Source organism: Fukomys damarensis, unplaced genomic scaffold (genome assembly GCF_012274545.1).
Source record: "Fukomys damarensis isolate Sample0158 unplaced genomic scaffold, DMR_v1.0_HiC HiC_scaffold_38, whole genome shotgun sequence".
Taxonomy (NCBI): domain Eukaryota; kingdom Metazoa; phylum Chordata; class Mammalia; order Rodentia; family Bathyergidae; genus Fukomys; species Fukomys damarensis.
The window spans coordinates 10,286,597-10,294,868 of NW_022900950.1; the positions used below are offsets into that span (position 1 = coordinate 10,286,597).

Consider the following 8,272-nt stretch of genomic DNA (forward strand, 5'->3'; position numbering starts at 1 on the left):
TGAATATTAATGTAGATTTATAATTATTCAACTGGGAAAATAACTTGTATATACTAAAAAAGAATAAATGTTCAGAATAGCATATATAATGATTTTATTTCTATAAAAATTTACCAGTGTACCTATATTTGTATTTTCTAATAAGCCTGGGGGAAAGAACAGGAGCATGTATACATGAAAACTGCTATATAATATAATTTGTAAGCAGATAAATAATCTAGAAAACAAAAATTAAAGCAAGACTTTTGTTGTGTCAGACCTTTTAATCTCACATAGTTGGATGGCAATGATAAGTTTGAATGTCCAAAGTTCACAGCCAATAAAATCAGGTTGCCTTCAATTCTCTGTTAGGCCAACCAGTTCACCCATAGGTGATTAATACTTGGTGCAGATGTAATAACCAAATTAATTAATACTCCACCTTCAGCATCTACACTGTATAAGGCCCATTTATCTGTTTTTTCTGAAAATCAAGATTAATTTGACTAACAATAAAGATGGCATTTTGATCCACAGAGTTAGAGCCTATAAATAATTAATTCTCTTGTACAATTGTTTAGAAAAATTACAAAAAAAAAAGCTCAGAAACAGGTTAGACAAACCTATTACATCCAAATGCATTGTTTTTTAAAAATAACTATTTTACTTGAATGTTCATTGAAAATACAACTATAAGATTTTACCATGTCTAAAATCAAAGTGCTTATCTCATATGTAAAATGACTTTAATCTATTCAAAAACAAGATGAAGAACTGCTCCCCAAAAAACATTTAGCCTTTCAGAGAAGCTTTTAGAAAGAAAAACAGGGGCAACCCACTTTCCAGACCCCTTTGTGTCTCTTAGATAGAAGCTATCTTTCTCTCAATAAATTCTTCCTATTCTTAAAACAATAAATTAAATAAAATAAAAAGAGAAAAATATACTTTTGAGAGTGTGGCCAGATGAAATCATAGTTCCTCAGCATCATGAAGTTACCTAGTCAGGGAAAAACAGATTAAACACAATTGTTTCTGTGCATTGAAAGCAAAGGATTTGGCTTCTTTTATGTTTAGTTTTTATTGATGGATTTTCACATTGTATTCTATAAGTAATAAATGGTGTTTTTTTCTTACACATGATTTTTTTTATTAAAATCCTCTTGTGGGTGTTAACTGTATTAAAGATGTTAACAGTATAAGCAACACCTCGCTAATATATTTGCTTACTTCTGTGTGCTTTAATATTCAGAAGAGAAACATATTTTTGGAGGAAGTATGAAAAAGAAAAAGTGGGAAAACTGCAGACAGAAAAGTTTCAATAGAAATTAAAACAGAAAAGATAGCTGAGAGACTGAAGATATTTTATACTTTCCTCCAAAAGAGTAAATTCATACATTCTGTTGGGTGAAATCCATCTGAGCTCTTCTGAGATAAAGAAAGTCCTATAGATAAATTATGAAATTGAAAAGGCATTGCACCATCAACTAGTGTTTATTGCAAGGTGATTATCTTTCAGGCAGGGTCCTGAGTTCTTATCTACTTTATGTCAATTAATCATTTTAAAATAATCCTACATATGAGGGTAGTTTTAAGAAGCTGAAGGAAGAAAGGATTTTATTACAAAATCACAGGTAGTAAGTATGATTTCCAAATATATATGACTCCCGGTTCAAATGGCGATTTTGAGGGGTTTTGTTTGTTTGTTTGATTGTTTTTTATTTGTTTTTGTTTTTGAAAGCTTTTAATATACCAGGTATGGCCCTAAATACCTTTATACTACTTCACTTAATCTGCACTAGTAAGGTAGCAAGATAGGTGATACTACTCTGATCTTATCCATGATAACTGAAATGTGGAACAGCTAATCCCAGGGAAATCAGGCTTTATTTTTCTTTGTTTGTCTTTGAAGATTTTAACTTTCAGAGCAGCTTTAGGTTCTGAGTAAAGCTGAGAGGAAGGGACAGAGATTTGCCTCGCCTCCTTTGGCCTACACACACGTTATCTATAACCTCCCCCATTTTCAATGCCTGCACAAAATGGTACTTTCACTGCACTGATGAATCCACACTAACACTTGATTATCAAGAAAAGTCTGAAGTCTATAGGCTCTTTCCTGTGTCTCACAGTCCATGCAGTTGGATAGGCAGCTGGGTTTTTAAGATCGGTCTCTCTGACATCAAACCTTGTACCCTTAAGGGCAGAATGGATGAAAGAAAACAAACAACAACAACAAGATAGAAGAGTAACACTGTAATACTATGGGCCTGAGACTGAGAGGGAGGAGAGGGGGCACCACACTGGAAGAGGAAGTGGGAGGAAGGCGGGGAGGGCAGAGGGAGGAGCGGGGACAGGACTCGAGTGCGGAGTCAGAGAAACCTGACTCAATCCAAATTAAAAAACAGCCTGGAAGTAAAGATGCTTCTGTGATGAAAGGCCTTCTTCCAGCTCAGTGCTTCTGAAGTTTGGCTGCACATTGAGAATTCCAATGCTGCTGCGTTGATTGAGGAAGACCGGGAAACTTCAGGGCCATGTAAGCCACAGCCAAGGCCACATCTGCAAACACCGGAAGCATCCAGGAGGCGTGCGTCATGCTGGTGGCATACATCATCACAGGATCAATGTGGACACATTCCATCCAGGTTGCTTTGGGAAGGTCGGCGTGAGGCCCTGCCACTTAAAGAGAAGCCAGAGCTTCTGCCCAACTGTTGGCCTTGACAAACTGTGGACACTGCTCAGTGAGCAGACAGGAGCAAACGATGCCACAAACAATACTGGAGTAGCTCCCATCATTCATGTAGTCTGATTGGGCTGCTACAGAGTTCTTGGGAAGGGAAAACTCCCCAAGAAGACTGTCATCGTCAAGGTCAAATTCTTCAGCCGAAGAGCTGAGGAGAAGATTAAGGTTGGTGAAAGGCCCTGTGTCCTTAGTGGCTTGAAGACACAGGACGGGGTTCATTAAATTCTAACAAATGGCTTGAAAAAAATCCCAGTGCTCAGTGTATACCCCACACCAAATACATAAAACAATCTTGGAGGTAGGAACCAGTCCTCAGCAGCTGGCAAATCTCCCAGTGACTTCAGAACGAACCACAGTGAAGCCTTGGATGTCAGAACACTCCTTCAACTGTGCACTACTGTATTACTCTTCCTTCTTTCACATGTTTAGAAATGATATCAGTATTATCTTCAGTGGCTTCAAATTAATGGAATGAATTTGGAATTGAAAATTAAGAAAGAAAGCCAGTCACAGCGGTGCCTGACTGTAAACACAGCACCTGTAGCTGAGTCAGGATGATTCCTGCCACTTAGAGACAAGCCTGGGCTACAGAGTACAGGCCAGCCTAAGCAGCACAGTGAGATCCTGTCTCAAAACAACAACTAAGACAAATTAAGAAAAAATAAATATTCTCTTCCTTAGTTCACCCAGGATTTTGTTTCTATCATTAGTATTGGAAAACTCGTGTTACATAATATTATCTATATTCTGAAACATTTTCCTATTCTTTTTCTTTCTTCCTTTTTTTTATTTCTCTTTGTATTCCAGATGGTAAGACATCTAGGGACATATATATGTTTAGGCTCTCTACTGTTTTATTGGCTGGGTTTGATCTACTGATAAGACTATCACTGTTGTTTTATCTGGTACACTGTTTTTAGTTTTAACATCTACCTTTCATTCTTAGAGTTTCCACCCTTCCTACAACACTAGTATGTTCTTGAAATTGTCTGCAATTGTTTATTCAGTCTCATACTAATCAGGGTTGTTTGTCTTAGTGTTTTTGAAATGACAGGAGAGGGCTAATAAGGAAGAAGGGAGGGAAAGCAGGAGGATGGGAGAGGCAGGGCAGGAAGAGGGACAAGGGAGGAAAAGAAAAATAGTAGGAATATCTCCAAACACTTGGAAATTAAGCAATATTTTTAAAAATTGTCTGTGGGTAAAAAGGAAGTCTCAAAGAAAATTTAAAAGTAAAATAATATGAATAAAAATTAATGTGTAAAATCAAAACTTTTATAATGCAGTAAATTTGGTACTGAAAAAGTGGAAGCAATAAATGTTTCACTTAGACCATAATAGAGAAAAACATATGGTAGAAAGCTTTCTTCCAGTTAGTACTTCGACGCCATGTCCTTTTTCTTGTTTGTCTATCTTAGGTTGAGAAACTGTCACCCCTCCTCACAAGCCCAGACACACTGTGTGCTGTTTGTGTTTTCAATACCAGCGTTCATCTTTGCCATTCTTGATCTCATCAGTGATTTTCTTTTTTATTTCAGAGCTTTAAATCTTGACTGGGAAAACTTTCTCTATTTTCCAGTTTGTTAATTAATTTTCTACATTTTGTTGCAGTATTTTTGTGGACTTTTTCTTGACACTTACATTTTTGATTCACTTGAAATGATATTGTTATGCGTGGATTAAGGTCTTGTATGGATTGAGTAGTGGAGGCTGCTGATCAGTTCATTCTGATACATAGAACAATTTTAGCAGAAGCTAACTTTATGTGTTAGACAAATTTATACTTGTTTTCCCTTACTTGATCTATCAGTAACTTATGACCGTGAGTTACATTATATTAAAATATTTATAATTATGCTACTATGAGTCAGCATATTTCCTTAGTAGTCTAATATTGCCCTTATGTATTTTACTATATTGTCATTTGTCTCATAGCTACCTTGCTGTGTATATTTTCAAGTTGAATTGGACTCTGCTACCATAAAGAATTATCACTTTATCATTAGAAATAAGAATATAATGGAAATATCAAAAATCAAGAATCTAAGCTTTGCCCTCCAGGAGCTGGAATAAGAAAAAGAAGCAACTCAAACCAAACAAAAGAAAATCAATATAAAAGAAGATGTTGTTAAAGCTTAACACAGAATGGCAGTAGTAAAAAATAACTCAAATGAATCAAAATGTAAAATTAGTTAAAGGGTACATTGTGGTTCATTGACTAATGAAATATTACTCTTTAATAAAGGTGGGGGAAAGATTTACTAGAGCAACTTAAATGATCTTGAGGATCTTTCGTTGAACAAAAAGGCCAGTCTCAATGTATGAAACACAGTGAAGTGTTTTAATATAGCATTTTACAAGAGAAAATTTAATTATAGAGAACATATCTATGATTGCTGGAGTTAAGAGTATGATTACACAAAAGTGGGAAAGAATGTGTTTGTGTGCTGGGATAGTTCTGTATCCTGAATCAGATGTTGGCCACATAAATCTAAACATGTGGTAACATTTTGTGGAATCATTACACAGACACTCACAAAAACAAAACAAAACAAAACAAAACAAAAACAAGTAGAACAATCAGTAAAATTAAAATAAAGCTGGAAATTCAGTTTACCATATTGGTCCAATATCAACTTCTAGATTTTGATAATTGAACAAAACTATATAAAATGTTATCATTTGGGACTGAGAAATTAGATTCATTCATAGGAAAATGGATACATATTGAGGATATACTCCTAAGTGAAATAAATAAGCCACACATGTGTAAATATGGAATAGTTTCTCTGGAGTGAACAAACTATAATAGTACATAAGATCCTAATGAGATAATTGACAATGTGAAACAGGAAGGAAAGGGCTAAAGGTGTAGGGAAAGTGGGGAGGGGAGGGGAAAGGTAATAAGGGAAAGAAAAGAAATAGGAGAAAATGAAAAAAATGTAAAGTGTTTGTAAAGGGGGAGGGGAGGAGGGGGTCAAGAGAGGGCAGGGACAAGGGGAAAAAATGAGAACCAAGACCTGTCATGTAAAGGTACAAGATCCCAATAATGAATGTAACTGTACTGTATACCTAAAATGTACCAATAAACCTAAAAAAAAATGTTATTATTTGGAAAATACACACAGAGCTATCACATACACTACATATATATTTTAAGCACAGAAACTCACCAAGGAGAAAGCTATGTGAAGACAAAGTTAAGTGGGCCAGAGATTTCCTGCAAACCATCAAAAACTAGGGGATGGGCATGGAAGGTATGTTTTCTCACAACCCTCAGAAGGAATCTACTCTCCTATAACAATGAATGTATCTTGTTTAAGGCACGCAACTTGTTACTTGATCTATAGCAAACAGATCTATATTGTTTATGGGACAGATTTTTTTTATTAACACATCCAGCCAAAGACTGGAGGTATAATTTTTGGTAATATTAGTAAAGAAAATTTGTGCAATATGTATAAATGCACTTCAGTGTGTATGGGCTGCCATAAAGAATGTACTGGTTGGCTTTAATCACACAATGTTTACCTTATCAAGGCCCTAGAGTTGAAATCTAAGGTCAGAATACCAGCATGATGGTCCACTTGTAGTTATGCTTTATTCGTGGTTTACTTACAGATTATCTTTCTGTGTCCTTACAGGGTGAAGAAAGGAAAGAGACAAGTGGGGGAGAAGGGGAGGAGGGAGAGAGAGAAGAAGAAAGAGACTTATTTTTGATGTTCCTTCCTATTAAGGCATTAATTGTATCATGAGGGCTCCAACCTTATGTCCCTACTGTCATGATTTCATCTAAACCTAATCATTTCCCAAAGGTTTTACTCCCATATAGTCTCAGCATTTAATGTAGGACTTCAGCATAAGAATTTGAGGGCATGGGGAGAATTCCCTCCTCCACAGGCCCCACAGGGCAGGCTGAGAGAAAAGGAGTGATACAGAATACTGGGGGACTTAAATGACCATTTATAAACTGAAAGGATTTACTGCATACCACATTAATCCCTAGAGAGATATTAACAATGTATGACAGCCATAGATTTGATTTGATCCTTGCTACCAGACTAGGATTAATTGGCTTTCATCTCTCAGCTACCTTCTCAAATTTATGTCCTATCGTCGAAGTCCTAAAGCAGTTGCCCTTTTCAGGTTTGCAAAGCCTCTCTTTTTCACTCTATTCTCTTTTTTTATTTTTACCCAGCCAGTTCTTTGAGAGTATCCTTTTCGAATAAAACCTCGATCAAGGCAGCCAACAGCATCTAACAGCATTCAAGAGCACCAAATGCATCTGATGCATGGCGTGCTCCCCGAGTTTCTGCCGGACAGTTTTACAAAATGCTTCACCCGTGTGTCACAGAATCACCATTATCCCCGCCACTTCTTCTCAATCACTACTGTGATGTGAGCGTTTCCGGTGTTCATCAGGGTAGGCCATAATTCTCTGTACGAATATACAGACAAGTCTGGAAAGCCTGACTTATGCTGTGATAATAAACTCCCAAATCTCAGTGCCTTGGAAATACCAACAAAAGGACAGGAAAAATAACAGTGAAGTCAGGTTCTGTGTGGGAGACACTCATGGACTATGTCTAATGAGGTCCGGCCACCTCTAGCATGGTATCTGGGACATCAAACCAACTTGGCAGAGTTCTTAAAGTTTTGATCTTATTTGATCTTATTGCAGGCCAAAACTACATTCTGCATTTCTCTCCCACTTCTCAAATCAAAGAGAAAAATAATTATTGCTTGATTTAAAAATAATAATAGAACAGAAAAATTAAACCAAAATAAACCATATGAACACCAACTAAGAATTTCTACTTATATTTAAGTTACTCCTATTTTGTTCAATAAAACAACTGTCACAATTTCCCAAATCCAAATAGAAATTATTTGTTTCCAGTTTACTTTAAACTAAATTTTATTTATTAATATATCAATAATAAAACCATGTGTCAAGCATGTGCAATATATCTGGTATTTTAGGCACTACAAATACTTAAATTTTAAATTTTTACATAGGTCTTCTTGGTTTAAGAAAATATGATCAGTAAGAAAGTGCAAATTAATCTGTAGTTTCAGGAAAGGCTGGTTAACCTTCGGGGAGTAAATAGGTATATAAATAAAGTTTGCATCATCTTTTCTTATTTTCCCAAACAATATTCTTCTGTCTTTCTAACTCAACACCATAAACTCTCTGGAAGCCTAACTGGTTGCCCCAAGAAATTCTTGTGGATGTGTTTTATATATTACTTTTGTACAATGATCTATTGTTAACCTCCTTTATTTTCAAAGTGAAACAGATCTCAGAAAAACATTCAGCTTTTCACATAAATCCTCAAGAATATACACCATGGCTACATAAAATTCTTGCTTATGTGTTAATGCTTTTTTAAAAACTACAACTCTGATATCAGAAGGAAATAAGTCAAAACACTCAAGTGAGCAGATGGCTAGAAAGACGGATAAATTGGTGGATAGCTAGATAGGTGGGTGGACAGAAAGATAGAGAGAGATGTTAAGCTCTCTTTATCCAAAGAAGTCACCAGAAGTTATGTGCAG

General features: G+C 35.8%; 1 pseudogene; it reads left to right on the plus strand.

Moving 5' to 3' along the window:
- Positions 1-2,464: 2,464 nt before the first annotated feature.
- LOC117284584 lies at positions 2,465-2,938 on the plus strand (annotated as a pseudogene).
- The last annotated feature ends 5,334 nt before the right edge of the window (positions 2,939-8,272 follow it).